The sequence below is a fragment of the Phlebotomus papatasi genome, chromosome 3, assembly GCF_024763615.1.
Source record: "Phlebotomus papatasi isolate M1 chromosome 3, Ppap_2.1, whole genome shotgun sequence".
Lineage (NCBI taxonomy): Eukaryota > Metazoa > Arthropoda > Insecta > Diptera > Psychodidae > Phlebotomus > Phlebotomus papatasi.
This window is the reverse complement of record NC_077224.1, coordinates 8,403,992-8,425,750: the sequence shown is the minus strand read 5'-3', so window position 1 is coordinate 8,425,750 and position 21,759 is coordinate 8,403,992. Positions and strand designations below refer to the sequence as shown.

Here is a 21,759-nt window from a genome sequence, read left to right as displayed (position 1 = left end):
AATTAATGTGAATCACATTAAAATTTTAATGTGCAAGTGTGATAACGCCGTTAGGTCCGAATTCCGTTTTAGTGTTAATGTCTTAATTTAGGGATTAAATGCGACAAGTAGGGCTAAATATGTAAGATTATTGTGTTTTAACTGTAACAGCTGAAACAGTAAGGCTTCGAATAATATAAAAAAACATCAAAAATAAGGCTTAATGTAATACATTAAGGGCAAAATTGTGACAAGTAAATCAAGTTTGGGATCTTAACTAAATTACGTAGGCATCTTCATTAAATTTACCCCATTTTTGAGATTTAAGAGATATTTTCTTAATAGGCATTACCATAAAAGCGCCTGAAATACTGATTTGATTAGAAATCCTTTTATGGGAAATACGCGACATTACAATCGAGATTGATGGAAAGTTTCGATTCGATTCGGGAGAAAGTGACTGAAGGGGACTATAAGGGGACTGAGGATTGGAATTTACCATTAGGAAAATATTTGGTATTTTGTGATTTAAGAGCATGCATACAAACATGACAGATGAGCAAGGTTTGAAGGGGAAGAAAAACGATAAGTTACTGGGAAAATAAGCTTTGGAGTAGGGAAATACTTTATGTAAACAACGATAAGGAAGACTTTGTATATTCAGTGGGAATAACTTCTTACGTTACAATGGGAAAACTTTCAAATTGAAAGTGAATTTGATTAACAAGATTGATATGTAAATCTAATCATGTATGTTTTATAGTTAAATAACTCATATAACATTGTACATTTTGAGCTTTCAACTAGCGTAACTTTCCGGTGGTGAAGCCCTCCAGACCCATTTGCAAATGCATTGAATAGGAAATATGAAACTATTTTACCTAGTTTCTACGTCAAATCAATTTTATTTTTGGGATAAAGTTATATATTTATATGGTTGTATCTTTTTGGATATAGCATCAATATAATGGAATATTATGTTGCATACTTTTCATTCCCGCCAAATATGTATAATCACATTAAAAGTCTGGCATTGATGGTGGGGAAATGTAATAAAATCTCGGTTCTCGGAGCCAGAAAGATCATATGGATAAAATTTCAATACCATCAAATTCCATCAGAAATATATTGCAAGACGTGAAAGATGTACTTTATTTGAAAGCACTAGTTGTTGGAGGAATATTTAATTTCCTGTGGCTTTTGTTGTCTTTGAGGGATAAAGTATAGATCTCAGACTTTTATAGAAGTGAAAATAGATTTTGTAAGAAATAGTTCCAGGGCATTTTAGTTATACCTCATAATTCTGTATCTCCTGTTGCAATCTCTCTGCAATCTTTTTTTGGCCAGGAAGCTCAACTTCTTCCTCAGTATGGAAGATTTCTCCGGTTTGTTTATGGAATTAGATGCACTTACAAAACAACTATAAATTTCCATCGTTCCTCAAGAGATTTTTTATCGTTTCACAAGAGCTTAGAAATATAGTTTCATCGTAGAAGAAAAGCTTTTACATGTGGTTGAGCTTTTTTTCTTACAAAGTATTCCCACATGTATTTACTTTAAAAGTTATTTGATCCACTTGAAACGACGAACAAGATGTAAGATAAGCAAATTGTGAACATATGTACAATAAATTTTATATAAAATCGTTTAAAGATAGTTTGAAACCTCTTCCATTGAAGCTCTTCCAGGAATTCTTTTTGCAACTAAACAGGATCTTTTATTGAAATACACTTGTTTTGTGTTAACAATGCCAACACAAAATAAATTTAAAAAAAAAAGACTGAAACTAATAGTTATTTTAAAGATTGATGTTGATAAACATTGGCAGTGATTGTTTGCAAATCCTGAGCTTTTGTGTGAATTCAGTGACAACAGTTTAAAAAAACACAACAATTGAAATCAATGTGGGAAGTTTTACCAATAAATTTAATGCTAAAAAGCCAACTCACAGGATATTCGTATAGTAAATCTGACTTATGCGTAGGATCAAGTGGAACACTCTGAACATGAAAATTTTCTCTACACAGAAAAAAATATTTTGTAAAATTATTTGTAAATGTTTGTGGGGATTTACAAAATGCACGTAAATCATATAACCCTTAAAAAAGTTTGTACATATTCACAAATTTTGTTTGTAACATGATCACTTGACCAACATTTTTTGTTGCTTTAAAACATCTGTTTACACATTTTTATTTGTCTAACAAAACTTTACAAACATTTTTTGTGTGTTTACGAACATCTACGAACAAATGTTTGTAAAGGAACAAAACATGCCCGTTGAATGATTGTGTTGCGAACAATGTTTGTGAAAAATTACAAACATTTACAAACTTTTCAGTGCGTTGGACGATTTACGAGACTTTCATGAGATACAAGTAGGAATGCACAAACATTCACGAATAAATTCACAAAATATACTTTTCTGTTTAATGTATTTAGGTCTTTTAGGGATTGTTTGTAAAATGAGAATGACAATTCTGAAATATTATTTGATATTTTTATGTGCCTCTTAAAATACTCGTGGTACAATTTTTTTATTAATTTGACCAACAAAAGATTGGAGTTCTTAAATCATTGGCTGTACTACAACTCAGCAATAAATTAGCAAATTAAAATTGAGTACTTATTAAGTACTTAGTAAGTTCTTACCAAGTACTACTTAATAAGGGGGATGTTCATATAAAGGTGCTATATAGTTATTTATATTTTATTATTCGCTGGTATTGGTTCGTAAAATATCATCTCTTGACTAGTAAATAATCTCACGTAAACAAATATATTCTTATTCTATTGGAAGTACTTTGCATTGTATATTTCATATTTTTACACATGTCTTATAAAGCCCTTACTGATAAAGTTTGAGCCTAACCTAGAGTATTTAGTATTAGTATGCGGTAACTTCGCAAGGAACGCAATAAACTTCAAATTGTTACGCTCATCCAGGGTTGTGCCTTTACATAGTGAAAAATATTTTTTACATTTTACATGTAAATATGTAAAAATGGAAAACATATTTAAAATGTAATAAATATAATAATAATAATGCTGGCACAACATTCCATAGAGGAACTTAGGCCTTCCCGCAAGGGGATTTCTAGACACGCATTATTATTTTTTCTTATACGGGATGAGGTTGTCAGTCCTATGCCCGTGGAATCAAGTGCAGTGAAGCTCACTGGATGCAATCCGAACACCTTTAACGCCAGAAAAATTCCTGGTGACCTAAAGGGGATTCGAACCCGGGACACTTGCATCGTAAAGCGAGTGCTCTACCACTTGACCCATTGAGTGCCCATATTTAAAATGTAAAAAAAGAAAATTAAGCATTTTGTAGAATCGGAACTGCTCCAGCATAAAACGGTTAATATTATGTTTAAAATCCCGCACAAATTAAGTTTTAAATGATTTCACGTGTATGTAATACACTCATAGCTTCAACATGAAAAGGTTAAAATTGCAAATAAAGAGCGCACAGTTCCAGCACAAAACGGTTGAAATTGAATATAAAATCCGCACAGTTTTCGAACGAAACGTTTAGCAATTTAGATCGTTTTTACTCGGATTCTGTGCAGATTTTATTAAAAATCGATATAATATCATAGTTTCTGTGTGAATATTTGTTCGATATGTTAGTCTCATTTTAATAATAAAGCATGATGGTTTTTAAAATATTATCACAGAAACATTCATTACCACAGAATCAGTGTTAGCAAGCAGACACTGATTCTTTTCATTGATGTAAAATATAAAATTTAAAAAATTCGCCCAACCCTGCGCTCAACGAAAGTTTGAAGAACCCTTCTTACAGTACGAATTCGAAAGTGCCATTGGATAACTATGTTAAGGATTATTGAAAAGTATTAAAAATTCTAGGGCAACATAATGTCAAAGTTTTAAACAGCTTTTGTCAATTAGGAACCCCGATCACCTTATTACAAGTGGACTGGTAAATTACAAATCAATTAAAAATTTGAAAAAAAAACAAGAAATGACCATAAGAGTAAGTGGGGCACCTTTGAACCTGAAGTAGCTTTGAAATTGGGATTTTTCTCCTGTTTTTAAATGGAACAGAGCCATATCATAATGCAACATATGTAGCTTCTTAATAGGAGCTAAATTATATCGTGATTAGGCTCATTTTTTTTAAAAAACAGGAGAAAAATACCAATTTCAAAGCTGTCCCATATTCAGAAGTGCCCGACTTGCCACTACATTCTGACTATATTGGAATCGTACTGTACGTTTGAATAAAAGCAATATTTTTAAATTCCTTTGAGAATAAAAACATTGCTTTATAATTAAATACAAAAATTGAAAAAAAAATCTCCTTAATACAACGAATAAATCCAAAAAAGTGAACATGAAATCTAAAGCATGAAGATTATAAAAATAAAAAACAAAAACAATAATTGATCAAATTTACAGCCTCCCAGTAGTCTTACCCAATCCATGGGATCTTTAGGACAATATTAAATTTACGATCAGATATTCAAATTTAAATTGTTCAATATTTATTAAGCTGTCAATTATTTAAATTTATTTATTATTTATATTGTGGCTTGAGGAGAGTGTAACTCACCTAGAATTTGTAGGGAGAGTAGATTAATGAATAATCTCTCCTTGTCGTCGCCCGAGGGTTCAGATTATTTGCTATGCACTATTTTGGGTTAAATTTCACGTCTTTTTCTTTTATAATTCACTATCCTGTACTTCACTATAATTACTTCACTTGATTTTAATGTTAGTATTATTACGTAATTTAATTTTATTAATTTAGGATTTTTACACTTGCCGCGATGTGTCCACTTCAATAGTCCAATTTCAACTAACTGACTTGCAATTTTATCACTGACACATCTGGCACATCCGGCAATGGCTTCGCGCCATTATTGCAATTATGGCACCACAAGTGGCGCCATCCAACAATTTATTTTTTGTTTTAGTTGGTGAAACATTAGCATTACAAGACCCAAATCGGTCAAAATCGTTTAAGATTTTTAGATCTTTGTCAAGGATTCTGAATTATCCTAATCATTTACGAAAAAATCTTCCCGGTATTTTTCAGTTTTACATATTACAGTTTTGATAATTCGTAAAACCCCCGTAAAACCTATTCAAAATTTTGGAATATTTTCTACAAAGTCTTTTTTATCAAGACAAGTTCATGTTTTTTGGTTCTTAAGTAAGTTGAACCTATTTGTAAATTACTTGGAATTTTACCGATGTTGGATTAATACAATTAATTATCGATTCATAACCAGTTGGAACCAGCCATAATTGCGGGAAATTCTAAAGGGATTAAGAAAAGTAAAAGTTCTATACTGAGTCTTTGAATCTTACTTTTTTATTTTTTCAATATTAATTTGAAAATAATAAATTCAAAAAATACAAGGAATTTTGTCAGGTGGCAGCACCTAAAGTCCGAATTTGATTACGTCATTCCGCCTGTCTGTCAATTACCGCTTCCGGGTATATATCACTTCTTGAATTGTTCTGGAGATAGAAGCCTCGTGCTTTAAAGTGTATTTGGGAAAACTTAATTAAAAGTGAAATATAATAATTGTTATCTTGAATAAGGTATCTTTATTTAGCGTGTGGTCTCATAAGTCTCACGGACCATCGGCTAGAAGGCTGGGATATATTTTTAATCTATTATTCCTACTTCTTCCTCAGGTGAGAACCACAACAAATTTAAATTTATGTTAATAATAAAAAGGTGAATTTATGGAGGTTCTCTGATGATGCCAATTTGCTATGTCTATCCTTTTGGTTTAGATAACTAGCAAAAGCTAAAGCAAGGCTTAAGCAATTTTTTGCAAAATTCTATAATTCTAAAATAATATACCATTACCATTAGGTTTGAATAGTCCAACCAGAAATATACTGTATTGCTGAATCAACCAGAAGTATTTCGGGTTTTCTGAGCTCTGTTTCAATGCTGAAGTATCAAACGACCTCGGGTCTAAAGACGCTTTAAAGTGTCTTTTTCGTTTAAAACTGAATTTTCCAAACGAAATAGACCGCTCTTCTAGTAATAGAACATATCTCACTTTAGGAACTTAATATATTTGATTTGTCCAAATATTTGCATATCCTGGGTTAAAAAAGGAAATTCAGGAAAAGTCAATGCAACTTTAGCGATTCAAAAGTGGTCAAAAGCTCTGATTTATTGACTTGGTTTCCTCACTGAAAAATATTTGAACTCTATGCTTCTTCCGTTTTTTATTCCCTTTTTATTTCGTTTTTCAAGCTTTTGTTTGTCCAAGCATCAAAATGCAAGTAAATTTTTAATATATTTCGATGGTACCACTCTCCGCGAAATCCTTCCGTACATAATAAACTATTCCAATTAGATGTTGAGAGGTCCCGGAACTTAATCCAGGAATCAGTGTCGCGGAAAATTGTTTCATGTTGCAAAATAGTTTTTGTTGGGTGCACATTAGCGCGTCGTCAAGAGTTAGAACACAAAATAAGTTGTTTGCAAACAAGTGAGAGATGGTCTTTTCATGCTTTGACGTAGGTGGGCAAAAAGCAGCGGGTGAAAGCTGTCACAACTCCCTGACCAGCCCCCATTCCCAACATCACGTCTTTTATGCTGCACTATAGACACATGGCATCAGAGATGCAAACTATTTTAATGAACATGGCAAATGCTATCTGAAACATTCTTAAACCCAAATATCATGTACATTCTATAACATATTCACATGGATTCTCTTTAGATTCTCTTCTTTTTGGCTCTCTGGAGATGCTTTTCTGAAAAGGATGGGGTGGAAAGGGGGAGGAATGGGAAAGTTTTTGGGGTGGATGTTTGAGAGTTGAATCTTAACATCATTTCCCGCCACAAACTGAATAATATCCAATGTTTATAACTACGATATTAAGTGTAGTAACTCTAAAATTAATTTGGTATCTGTGGTGTTTTGTACGGAAAATTCTGTAACAAATTTTCCGGCATTTACAAATTAATTTTATCTTGTTGAAGACGGGTGGAAAAAAAATGTTGCCGAGAGATAGGTGTATCCTATTTACAAAATACTAATTTCAAAAGTTAATTTTCCCACGATGCTGGTGTTGTAGAGGAAAGTCGGACTCTTTTGATTATGTACTTATTGAAGCGTTTTTGCTATAATTAATTTGCAAGAGGTAAACCTCACCAAGAAGTAAACAGGTCTTCCCAATCACGATTTACTATGGCTGCTGATAAACAGATCATGGAGACTTATCGGCACTAATCTGATACTTACAATTCAGTCACTGACCGTAATTGTTCACCCCCTGGTCGTGATAGGACAATTTTCAGTTCTGACCTTTAGAAAGATCAGTTTTATATAGGCCATTGGGGCAGATTATCAAAAAGATACAAAAAAAATCTTATTTTTTAATACCGAAGAAAGCTAAGTTTAACACTAAACCTACCAAGACCTGGTAAAGTTGAATTTCTTAAAATATGCATGTAATATATTTTTCAGATTTTAAATTTTAATTTTTTGCTCTTTTCCAAGACAAATTTGTTGAATATCCTACCCTACCGCGGTTTGGCATTTGACCAAAAAAACTACCAAAAACGGTCGGTAGGTTTAGTGTTAAGATTAAGATTTGTCTATGGGTTGGCTTAAACCTTTATCGGTTCCGCTGCATCCAGGCTATTTATTTGGGACCATTGTGCACTTTCCATTACTCCATTCTATCTTAACCCCAAAGGTGGCCCTCCAACTCCATATCTCGGCTTCTGTATGCCTGAGGTACACACACAGTGCCGTTTCAATATTGCGGCAGACTATACTTGGTTGGATCAATTGCAGTGAATGTGTATTTGTATCGACAGATCTTTTAATGCCGAACTCGTTTCTGTACCAGCTTCTCTTGTTTAGGCGGTTTACTGCCAATGCATTAGGCATTACTTTTTCATCCATTCACTGGACTAATTCGATACGGTTGTTGAAAAATCTGCAACTACCGAGTTTCGAATGAGAGACCTAAGTCAGTGCATCCGCATCCAACCATTAATTGAAGGCAATTATTGCTCGGAAGATTGAGAAAATCTTGAGAGGATAGGCCAACAATTTTGCAGAGCTTGAATTCTATCGGTACGGTATAAAAATACCCCTTGGTAAGGGACTGTTCCTTTGGGCAAGGATCTAGAGTGGTTGGGCGCTTCATTCCGGACTGCAGCCAGATATTATAACGTTAAGCCAGCGTTGGGCAAATAAAGAAGAAGGGTAGCGGAGACTGGGGCAAAAAGTCACAAATCGAAATATTCAAAATTCAATATCTTCCAATGTAAAAAAAGATAGCGGCTCGATTTTTTTTTATAGATAGCCTCCATAGACCTTCTTCAATGTCGTAAGTTTTTTAGAATTCTAACAAGGAATTTAGAAAATAAAAAATATCGAATAGGCGTCGACCTCGAGGCAGACCTATGACGAGGTGGCTGAATCAAATTCAGAATCTTGCCTTGGAACGCCTTGGGATCGAACCCGAACATCTTCCTAAAGTGGCGGAGGATCGACAAGCGTGGGCTGCTAATTTGGATGTCATGGGCCCGCGACCCCAATAGGGATAATCGGTTGAAAATGAATGAAAATGAATGAATGAATGAAAATACCGAAATTTTTAGTCCTATTTTTGAAATATTTTCTTCGCAGAAGATAACAATTCTACCCTACTATTGATGTCTAGGGATTCAAGTGCGAATAGGACGTCTTACAGCTTTACAAAAAATGCAGTATTAATTTAGTAATTACCCTGGCGGTCCTTGAACACAAAGAGGAATTCCACAGAATGTTAAGGGGATCTACGAATAGGGGACCAGATGGGGTTGAAAAGAAAATATGCACAAGGGACTCAAAGCTTTAGCTTGCCAGAGTAAGGAATAGGGGCCATGGCCTATATCTAGAGGGGAGAGACTAGGACTTGTGAAAATCATCGGAGCCGCACTTATAGGGCTTTCAAAAGCTAGTTGTTACCAAAGACCGTCAATTGAGAATATGGGCTTCAGACTTAAAGTTTATCCTGGTCTCGGTCAAAATTCCAAAATCCTAAATCCTTAAAGTAAAAATCCTGAATTCTCTTATTTGGAAATTATTCGGCCCTTTCCGGATTTCGACTATTCGGGATTTTGGTTTTCGGGGATTTGTAAGGGATAACTCATTTCGTGGAACTCGAGCCCATCTGGTCAGGGCACCCACGGGGAACGCATACATATTTTTTTCAGAGATTTCAGAGGGGAACTCGACCCCCGATAGAGTCAATCACCATTAGAGTCAACAGCTATTTTTTTTACTCTACGGACTCGGATAGAGTCAACTTGGACCCAAATTGACTCCGATAGAGTCAACTTTTCCTTTATTATTGAACTGATAATATTATATGATCTTATTACAGTAGACTCTCTTTCAATTGGCTCTTTTTCAATCTGGAGGAAAATTTTGTTGACAATTTTCACGTTTAATTATGAAGCTAATTTGCTCAAATTCGTTGTAGTTCTTCCTATTTTATCGTAATTCTTTATAATTGAGCGCTTTTTGTGAAATTTACAAAGGCTTTGACTCCCAAATCTATCGATAAACCGGATGACATTTTGCCCCAAATGCCCAATTGAGTGTTAAAATCTGTGTTTTGGTGTATCAACGTAACTCTTTTAATACAAGAAAAAAGAAATTATTAAGACACTATTTCCTTATCTAAAAGCAAAATCGTGGGTGAACCTCAATATTACAGCATGGAAAGTAATTTATAGTTAAAATATTAATAAAAACATTCCGTAAAATCATTCCTTAATCTCCAACTTTTACCTAAATATACGACTCTTTTGGGTCAGAGGGTGTAGAATTTATAGGTTACTTCAATAATATTAGACTATCGTTTTGAATTTATGAATGATCCAGTACAAACTTAAACAATAGCCCTTTCTATCAAAATTTCACATTTTAATTGAGTTTAGTCAACGAATCCAATTGAGTCAACAGTCCTGGAAATAATTAGTTGACTATATCGAGGTCCCACTGTAATTCATTCTCAGCTTCATTTTCTCAGCTTTGAACCCGAGACCTCACAGTAATAAAGATACTACTCTATACACAGATCCATTTGAGGCTTGGTCTAAACCTTTACTCTGAATACTGTATTAGTCGTAGTGCTATCAAAACTTTGATTAACTTCTACTGTTCACTGTTTGTAACTTCAAAACGGTTTTAAAACCGGTTTTGACCGGTAGAACTGATTTGAAATTGACTTTTTCAAGAAATTAAAAAAAATTAAGGCTAAGGCTTCATTCTTTAAATTCGAAAAAAATCAAAAGTAAAAAAAAATTGAAAAAATATGAATATAAATGTTTTTTCAATGTATCGCTCTAAACAAAACTGGGCTATTGCAATAGGGAAATCCATAATATTTCTCATGAACTTTTGTGTAAGTTTGACTTTGCTATCACACATTAAAATTTTATGGCCATTCATATATTATATTAAATTATACTACTTTGGCCTTTCAATTATGTAAACTCTTAAACTTGGATTTATTCAGGGACGAATAGCCAAACTTAACTCACAAAAATTTATTTGAATAGACTCTGAATAGCATAAAAAGATTTATTTATGAATATTAGAGGCCATATTTATTGTATTTATGAATCTTTTTTGTGGGCCAAAGGCTTTTAAAGGCTTTTTCTTAATTGAAATCCCGAACAATATTAACGACAATTGATGGGGGGATCATTGTAAAACTTTAATGTCCAGTGCAATAGAAAAGTGTGCACGGTTTATTATCTTTTCGGGGAACTTTTTCCAAAGTTCAGTGGAAATTTCGTGAATGAATCTGCTCCATCTTCCCCAATGAACTTTTTTTTAATGCTCTTTTACAATGGTTGATGGTGAGAAAAAAAGTTTAGTAATTTCATCTTCTCATTTTTAAATGCTGAAGAAAATGACTGTGATGTGGCTATTTTGAAATTAAATTTAAAACTTGCCGGAGCATGAAACATTTCTGCGGGTATTAAAATGCAAAATTAAAATGAAATTAATCCAGTATAGTCAGAAAAGATATGTTCCTGCAGAGTGAACAACAGGGGAGCTTTTTATAACTTCATATGCAATCTATATAAACTTGTAGAAATGTTGTAGGTATATTTAGTACAATTTCTACGAACAATTTACATAATTCTTGTTGCTGTTGAAGTCTGCACCAGTAGAACATGCACCAAATACAAATTGTAAGTCAATCTGGGAAATTTTTATAAATGATTTTGTTTTTTTTTGTAATTGGAAAATGTATTGGAAAAGAGGGCAGGGGGCCTATAGGGATGTTACAAAGAAAAACACAGAGAAAATTTTGTTCGGAAAACTCTTTCCATTAGGCAGAGCTTAAAAGTTTGGTAAAACTTTTGCAATTGCCTATATTTAATTGGTCTAATTCTGCGTTAAAATTTCAAATTTCCTCTGTAATCACTATCCATCCAGAGATTAATTGAAAAGTCAATTTTTCCGCCTTACTTGAGCCTCAATGCTTGGCTATGGTAAAGTTTATAAGAGCAATTCTTCAATAATCACAATGATTTCATTCTAATTTCCTCCAATTAAAAGTTCTACCAATTAATCCCATTGATTAAAAAATGCTTGATATTGAAGAAATTTATACAATTAACAATGATTCAATGCTCAAAAGGATATGTTCAAGAATTTACTTTATTGCTTTCCACCTCTTCAATGTTATTTCAATTAGATTTTCTCTTGAAATAGTTTCTTCTTCGGTTTCTCACATGAAAATTTCAATTGAACATAAATGATTATGAGCAATAAAAGCCAAAATTCGGTCAACAAAATATCAGAGAAGCAAGAAAATCAAGTTTTAATACACTTTTTGGCCTATTTTTACTTTTTAGCGTAAATATAGTGAATTATTTAATGGATGTTTTGGGATTTTCCTCTGTACTGAATTATTCATTTGTGATTATATATATCAGTCCCCTAACAGTTCAGTGATAATATTTGCACTCAAAATTATGTTTATTGATCAACTCGACAATGTGGTGAACATTATTGTGAATATTCCTATTTATTTGATATATAAATTATTGCAGAGGAAAATCCTTCTTCCTGCCAAAATGTAGAATTGATTGAATAAATACACAAAACAAGCTTTTGAATACATCAATCTGTAAACTATTCTGACACTTTAATCCATATGCAAAGCCATGGTAATAACATAACAGTACATTACAAATATTAATAGAATCCTCACAACTTATTCCTCAGGATCTAATAATCTACTTGTAAGAGGATTCTCTTCGTCAAACTCAATAATTTCATGTTATTCCAATGTGGAATAAACAAATAATTCACTTGCCGATGGATATTGATAGTATTAGGAAATTGAGGTTTAAATTACTGTAAATTACGTAATGTACATGAAGGTGGACTTTATCGATCGAATATGGTAAACAGGATCGGTGAAAACCATCCTAAAGAACGAGAATTAAAGCTAAGCTTACGAAAAGTAGGGTGGCAAAGTCACCCGCATCTACGGCAATTCAATATTTGAAAAGCAGTAGAAATCAAACGGAATCGTCTTGAGAACCATACGGGCATAAAAATAATGTACGGGAAAGTCTCCATGCTTTGCACGGTCCCAAGCATTGTAATGGCAATTGTTTTCCTATATTTTTCAATAAATGTGACTCATCGCACCCAAATTTTAAAAAGTTGAGGAAAGTGCCCAGTTTTAAAAATATATTGCAGAGTTACACACAGAAACATAGGAGAAGTTTAGTCAGTATAAAGCTTGGGACTGAGCAAAGAATGGGCAGGGAACTCTCCCCTATGCCACGCCCTTTTCAGGAGTTAATAGCTACTGAAGTTGTGAGTTCAAAATTTGATCTATTAAATATTATACAATAACTTCTTTACAAACAAGTTATTCTTACCTTGATTTTAAACCAAACTTATACCCGAATGCTTGCTTATAAATATTAGGCCACGCCCCATACGAAAGTTAAGCAATAAAATCTAAATTTTATATGAAATATTTAGAAAAGGAATTGCTAATACGAAATGAACTCGGTCTTATCACGAATTCCTTTACCGGAGAAATTTATGGGACAAATTCTGATTATATTTGTCTATTAGGTCTATTAAGATGGCTCAATGGATCAAGCGCTAGAGCACTAGCTCTATGATGAATCCCTTATAGGTCACCAAACATTTTTCTGGCGCTAATGCTCTAGACACACTTATGACTTAAGCCGAGAGACGACTTAGTGGAAAATGATAAATGTGGTTTAATTATTATTTTGAATATATTTCCGCTAAGCGGTCTCTCGGTTTTAGAAAAATTTTGCATAGGATTAGATATTAAGAGAAATTATTCATTAGATTTTGAAAAATCAACAAAATTGTTTGATATTTAGATTCTTGAGACTTTCGGGAACCGGGCTAAACTTCCAGTCGGAAGCCGGTACAAGGGTATTCGAATTGGATCCAGTGAGCTTCACTACACGTAATTCCTTATGCCGAAAATAGACACAGACTGATCATCGAGAATACTCAGCTCGAAAATTCGGCAGTAAAGCATCAGACACAAACTATCAGACATTGAGGATTTAGGATCAAAGATTAGCGTTTTCATCGTAAATTTCTATTAAATTTGAACACTTTGGTTCCTGAAAGACTTCTTAAGTGCAATATCAATGCATTTTTCATACCGATAGGTACACTCTTACCTTCCCATTACTCCAATCTTAATGCATTTTAAGATTTTGCGACAGTACGTATCATTACTTTCCATGTTTTTTCACCCAATTGACATTTCAAAGAGTAAACAAAAACATCCAAAGTGATACTTTTTATTATAAGCACTGGCGCTGATGTTGCGTAATCCCCGTAATTTCACTAAACCTAATCAATTTAGAAGCTTAGCCTGATCCTCCAAATTTTGGACTGATCCCTGAGTGTATTGACACCAATCCGCATTTTTCGATCTGATAGCTAAGCCAATCCCTGTGTCTATTTTGGTCTTTAGGGCATGAGAACTGATAATCCCATCCCCATAAAAAAAACGCCTGGAGATTTTGGTTTTTTGTAGGGGCTCACCGAAGACCGGAAGTTGATATCTCTTACCGTTTAAGCTCTAGGACTGTAACAAGCTGAAAAAAAGTCGCTTATAGACCTGATCTCTCTTTTAGTTCAAGCAGTAAAAATATTAATGTATGCCCAGAAAGTAGAATATACTATAATAGAATATACTTATGCAAATCGTTTGATAAGGAAAGGGACGTGAATTTTGTTTTAATTAAATTTTACAGATCTAAAAGGTGTGCCAGTGGCATAAGAAACCAAATTTTAACAGTCAAAAATCAAATTTTATCAGTACTGAACACAAAATTTTCAATGTATTAAATTTTGGTAAGCGAAAATTAATATCTCTGTTACCATGCCAGAAGTAAATGCTTTTGAAATATCTTTCTCTCAGGAAAATTTAATTAAATCGTAGTCTACGTCTAAAATTGAATTTAGATATTAATGCAAAAGCATTTTTGCGTTTGGAAAAGAAAGGGAAAAATGTGTCTTAATCATGTAAGAAGTATATACTCCTGAAATACCTTCAGGAAAATTATATTCAATTAAAATTTCCTAAGGAAAATCAATTTAGATTTAAGCGCAAAAACGTTTGAGAGAGAAAGAGATAAAAATGCAATGTAAGCAAGTAAGAAGTAAATGCTCCCTAAATTCCTTTTTCCTCAGGAAAATTTCAAACAATCAAAATTTCCGAAATAAATTCAATTTAGATTTGAGCGCAAAAACGTTTGATAAAAGAAAGGGATAAAAATGCTATACAAGCAAATAGGAAGTAAAGGCTCCGAAATACCCTTTTCCTCAGGAAAATTTCCTAAAATCAAAATTTCCTAAGGAAATGCAATTTAAATTTGAGCGCAAAAACGTTTGACAGTGAAAGAGATAAAAATGCAATATAAGCAAGAAAGAAGTAAATGCTCCCGAAATACCTTTTTTCTCAGGAAAATTCCATAAAATTAAAATTTCCTAAGGAAATTCAATTTAGATTAGAACGCAAAAGCATTTGGGAAATTTAGAGATGTAAATTTTGATTTTACGAAATTTTTCCGATATGAAAAATGTAGCAAAGGCACAAGATCTTGGTTTAATGGCTCAGGCAAAATCTTTTTAATCCAAAAAAATATGAAATCTAAAGTCAAAACTTTTATTTCTCATTTTGTAAATGTCTATCCCGCTCTTTCTCACTCTTCTTCTTCTAGGAAATGTCACAATTGAGTCAAATTTTCTTGAGCTTTGCCGGAGATAAGTTTTTTGACTAAAGGCGTCTACACATTGGGAGCAATTTTCGTCAAAAATTGCGTTTTTGACAAAGATCTGACGTTTCCCCCTACAACGCTGCAGGGAATTTCCTTCAAAAAAGCCATTTTTGACAAAAATTTCTCCCAATGTGTAGAGGCCATAACTGAAGGTAATTTTTTGAATTGAATTGTGTTCCTTGACCTTGGAATTCTAAGGTTTTTGATAATCCTGTCATAGTGAATCGTCAAATTCCAATGGAACATTCGTTTTAATATGAATTCCATTACATTCATGCCGACATTTGCTAATATTCAAATTTTCTGGCATCGAGCATTCAAACAACATGAATTCCATACAGTCCGTCATTCTTTATTCTCACAAAAACTTATGACTTGCATCTTTTTGCAAAATATATTCACCATATTCACTGTCATATTATCCGGAAATGAACATTCTGAATTGTGTAAAAATTTCCGCTGACTCGGGATTTTTATTTCAAACATTCGTTTGGGGTTGTTTTCGCAATTTTCTTTGAAGTATTTCTGTATTTTAAAGGGAATTTTAAATAATTTTTTAATTCAGTTGATATTCACTTTGATGTATGGGACAAATTAATGGGGATAGTGGGGCAATGGTCAATCAATCAATCAAAATACTATCATTCAGTCAATTTAATGTTCCAATGGGAGTGCCTATAAAAATATCAAAGTGTGTTTTATGAATGAGTCAAGCCATATATTTTGTCGACAAATAGGGGGAAGTGGGGCACCTTTGAAAGTGGGGTACCTTTGAAATTGGGATTTTTAACCTATTTTTAAATAAAATTGAACCTTGGCTGGTATGCACAGTAACAGCTGATTTATTAGGCTTATTTTTTTAATTAATCAGAAAACCTATGCACAAACACAGAAAATGACGTTCCGAAAGCTCTGTTAATAAATCAGTTGGTTTCCCTTATCCACCGCCCGAGGGCAGGACTAACGCTGGGAAAAACTTGAGAGGTGTTTCAATTTAAAGAATTTTGTACATTTTGAAGCATTTAAGATTTTATTTTTTGGGTTTATTTTAGGTCTTTTCACTGTGAGATGTTGAAAATCTTAGTACTGATGTATGATCATTTGTTTTCTTTGTGGATTACGCAAGAAAAAGTGTTATTAATTTGTAAAAAAAATGTGTATTCGTTTTTTGTAACACATGACCCCTCTGGAATTTTCTACACTAATATTTGATAAAAAAAAGTAATGAATAGTCAGAAAATATTATAAAGCAAGATTAGAATAAACGCAAAATTTGAAAATATTGATAAATTAATTGAAAGCATTGTTAAATCTTTGGATAGATAAAAATCAGTGCTTAATGCTCAAAAGAAAAAAACAAAATTGAAAAAAATACAGAAGAAAACAGACGAAAATTCATAAAAATTATAATAAATATAATTTATAAGTAGAAATCTGTCCATTATTTCTCAAATGAAGTCAATGTGTTCACTCACTAAATCTTTAAAAACAAAACTGTTGAAATCAAACCCCTTTTGGAATATGTAAAATTAATTGACATTGCCTACTTTTCCTCACAGTACCAGGTTATTTTCAGTTGATTAAAAAAAAATTAAAATTTTAAAGTTTCTCATCAAAAATGTTTTACTTGATTTTAAGGTGATCACCTGTAAAACTGTATAAGACCACATAAATTGTTATTTACTTCGTGAAATATATCAATTCCTATTGTTTTTTCTACATAATTTTACGATAATAAGTCTAACCAGCTCCTCTCGAGGAGCATGTTTATAAATCAAAAAATTTATTAGTTAAAAAAATCTTAAGTACTATGCATAGTAACACTTATTAATTTGAAATTAAGCTTTCAACGGCCATTTTAATATGTAACTTATTTATAAATAAGTAAGCTGATTACTGTGTATAGCTTTTCTTATTTATTAACGAATTAATAAGTCAACTGGTTACTGTGCATATCCCCCCTTATCGCTAAATTACATTATCCTCAGTTCCACTTAGACATAGGAGAAAAATCCCAATTTCAAAGGTGCCCCACTTTTAAAGGTACCCCACTTCCCCCTATTGCAAAAAAGCCCAGAAGAGCTTTGTTTGTCCAACGATTTTGGAATTTGAATTGAAGGGATAGGTATAATTCCCCTACTGGAAGGAATTTGGCTAACGCATGCCTAGCTTGGAGCTTTCCATCCCCAACTGTTTCGGGCTTCCAGTGATGGGGGAGTGAGGTGGGTGAACTGGTGGGAATTCTCCGTGAAGATGACGCCACGAAAGCTCCCTCAGTTGATCTCACACTTCCACCGCGAAGAGATGAAAGCTCTAGAGATCTGTTGGTGATACGACCAAAAGTAATTTCGAAGTATTCCGTGGGTTGTTAGAAAAAATTTTCTCAGGCCTTCATCTAATCCTCGTGCGGTACTGAAGGAAATTATATCTAGGTTTGAGGTTGAGAATATGCGCCCAAAAAAGTGATTTGTGCTGGTGTTTCAATGAATTCTGACGGTGGATTAGAGGGTGAATTTTCCATGGTGTAAAAGTTGGATGGGCAAGTAATAAAAAATCAAATAAGGTGAATGTTGAACATCGGTACTTCTTAGCTACTTAAATAGATTATGATGTGTTTGCTAAAGCCATGGGAGAAAATTGAATTAATTTTCCCAGTGTAAATCATGTTCTTAGGGAAGTGGAAGGAATGTTAAAAAAAGAAAAATTATTAGCTTGAATGGAGGAAATTGAAAGAAATTGTTTCACCAATTTTCTTCACATTATCTTCATCGTCTTGGTGAAATATTCAAAGTGGATGCTCTTAAATTGTACTGGTGCTCCTTGGTATATTGTGCAAAAGTGAAAATAATAAATTACACAGAAAAAAGAGAAGCACTGAGTGAGAGAATACGGTGAAGGCAAGAAAAAAAGTAGCAGGAAAATAGGAAAAATCTATGAATCGACAATTTATTTTGAAGGATGCTTGAAGAGTGTTTTGAATGAAAAATTGCCATCAATAAATTTAAATAAGAGAAAATTGGGGCGAAAAAAAGTACAACAATTTTCCAGTGTGTGGTGTGAAATAAAAATCCAATGGAAAATTTCTTTGAGTAGTAAATTGACTGGTTTTGTGGTGAAATTTCTTTTTGTGGAGAGAAAATCAGGAGGAAAAATCTAGAGGAGAGATGAAAGCCTCAGGAATGCATTTGGGGTGTTTATGTGGCAGAAACTGCAAGGAATCATTTGCAGTTTTGTGGTGACTACTTTTGGAAATCATCCTCAGAGTTATGGTGGATCCTTTGAAAATATTCTGGGTGTTAACCAATAGTACATACCTAGGTAAGGTTCAATTAATTTGCAATCAAAAAACACCGGAAAATAGCGTTCAATGTTTAGGAGGAAGTAGGGCACATTTGAAAGTGGGGCACCTTTGAAATTGGGATTTTTCACCTATTTTTAAATAAAGTTGAGCCTTATCGTGATATAATTTAGCTGCACAAACAAATTGTGAAGCGGGATCCAGAAAGCCCGAAATATAATTCTGGTTCATTTAAGAATATGGTCCATTTGTGGTTGAACTATTTAAGTTTAATGGCTCAGCTATATATCTGCACTAAATATCTGCACAAACAAATTGTGAAGCTAAATTACATTATGATTTTACTCAATTCCACATGAAGGTGCCCCACTTTCAAAGTTGTCCCACTTCCCCCTACATAAGTACGCATTTGAATATTTGTTGAAAATCACTAACTGGTGCATAATTCTATTAAGATGTGATAAGTGTGCAAAATGATAATAAAACAAACGGATAAAATTGAATATTTGTAAGGATAGTGTCATCATGGATAAATTTTTGAATATCAATCCCGGTCAGGATTAATTACACCTTGTCATGCCTAAATTAATCACACACATTGCGATTGAAATTAGTATGAAATACTTGTTTTTGTCAATATTATATTTCAACCCGAGGAGCTTGAAGTGTACCATAATTTCGTTCCAATGAATTGAAACATGTTCTTCATTAATATCAGTATGAGAAGCCTTATTTACCTTCAAAATTTTGCTACCCCATAAATTAAAACACTCCTGTAATTCATATCAGTATGACAAGTATGACACACTATTACTTGTCATAGATGGAAATTTTCGTATTAATATTCTCTAAATAGTAATTTATAGGAATTTTGTCTAAAAAAATATTTTCTCTCAGAAATTTCGTAATTCTTGTAACTCATATTAGTATGGAAATGCTAATATTTAATATGTTGCAATCTTTACTTAGCACAAAAATTATTAACGGTCGTGTGACATACTAAGCTACCGAAAGCTACTCTTGATTACATTATGTCAAACTTAAACGACATCGTCATGGATTAAACTAGCATGGCATGCTAATATTTATCATATACATTCTTAGCACTTGGATGGTTTGATACTTCAGCGTTGAAAACGGATCCAAAAGGCCCGAAATATACTTCTGGTTCATTTAAGAATATAGTTCATTCCTGGTTGAACCGTTTAAGTTTAATGGCTCAGCGAATGTTAACTAACATATGCCAAGTCTTAGAAGTTTTAGCATCTGAATCTTAAAAAGGGTTCGGGTCAAGATCCCGAAAGCACAAATCCCGAATAAGCCAATATCCCGAAAATCAAAATCCCGAATTCTTAAAAGTTTACCAAATTTTCTGTGTCTTGGGAAATTATTCTATACATTATCCTCCGTATAATTTCATTCCTTCCATTTTGGACATTTGGGATTTTGGATTTCGAGATTTTGACTTTCGGAATCTTGGCCCTATCGAGATTTTGGCTGCATTTGCTTAAAATATATTCATGATTTATGTCCTAGATACACTTACGAGTTAGGACCTAAGCCGAGATAAAGCCTAACGTAAGTCAGAATAATGATTTGATCAAATTTCCATCGGTTTCCCAAAAACTAAGTCGTTTCTCGGCTTAAGTCGCAAAACTTTCTAGGGAATTATATCGACTACTCAGAATAATAAACGAATAACTCGCAGTAGGTAAATTTTACAGGAGAGTGATTTGTAGCTGAGATTTTACATGCAGAGTATAGGAATTTTGAGATTTAAAATATCTATAACTTTGAAAATAATTATTTTTCAAGTATAATATTCACAGGGAAGGTAGAGAGGGTATAAAAAAGTATCCAAAAAGCGAATAAAATGATTTTTGCAAAAAATCGAGTTGCTTGACTTATATTTTGACAAATCGATATTAGAGAACTACGTAACATTTACGTCTAAACTCCGACTAAAGGTCTCTATACAATAGGAACTATTTTTCTAAAAATAGGGTGAAAGGAACGTCTATTGACATTTTAAGAACTCGTGTCAGCACCTATTGATACCCTACTCTGTACCATTTGGGATATAAAATTTGAACATCTCTGTTTATAGTTAAAGGTATATTATAGAAAAAACGTTATATTACTTATATTTTGCTAGACACATTAAATAATTTTTAACATTTTGACAAAAGTGTCAATAGGGGTTCCCTGTCGAACGGACGTTCCTCCGACCTTAACTTTTTTTTGATGAAAATGTCCCCTATCATTGTAGATGTAAACGTCATTTTCTTTAAAGGCAATTTTTGTCAAAATTACTTCTGATGAGTAAAGGCCATCATAAAGCTAGCTTGGAGGAAGAACCCTTTGTGATTTTCGTAGCTCAAGGTGAATTTAATTGAGTATTAGACAACTGAACCGTTCCACTGACACCAAAAATTAGAAGGCCTCTAGTAGGGGAAGGCTTTCGGGCTTGTCACACCAGAAAATGAACGCAAACACTGAATCTCTCTTGATTTTTAGATCGAAAGTATTCTGAAGCTTTGCACATATTCTGGCTTCGAACACTTCATATTTTAGTAGCTAGTCTTAAGTGAGACATTTCCTGAAATAATTAGGTCAGACTCACCGAAGAAGTGTGGGAAAAATATGAAGTATTCGAAGCCAGAGTGTCAGCGAAGCCTGAAAGCCTTCCCCTGTTATGGCTAGAAGAACTGTCAAGTATAAGGCAACTAGAGCCACTTGATTGATAGCAATCTGGATGTCGCCTCTCCGGGAAATCTGAAGGATTTCCAGCCTTATTTCCAGCCCCTCCAGCTTGTAATGCCCCTCACACGTCAAGTTTCTCTATGCACATCTACTAAAGCTACTTTGAGCTTGATGCTGACAGGCAAATGTTACTTGGCCTCTCGCAGGTTGGCATCCCGAATGGTACCGCTGAGATTAATTCGGTCCAGGAAAATTAACAAAAAAAAACCCTTTTAAAATATTCACTTTTTATAGTAGCTACCTTTGATTGTGGATGAATGCTCTGGAAAATCGGGCTTTTGATTCTGATTCATTCTAAGTAATTTTGTGACATTTTTAGGGGAAACTACCCTTCATTCGAACATTCATGCCTTCGAATAATGTGAGTTTTCTTTTGATATTCCTTGAGAGA

The 21,759-nt window shown here is 33.3% G+C and overlaps 1 protein-coding gene across 1 annotated transcript in view; it reads left to right on the top strand.

Moving 5' to 3' along the window:
• Positions 1 to 21,759, top strand: part of LOC129806624 (neural-cadherin) — a 654,674-nt gene that overhangs the window by 474,048 nt on the left and 158,867 nt on the right. The gene's annotated exons all lie outside the window — the stretch shown is intronic.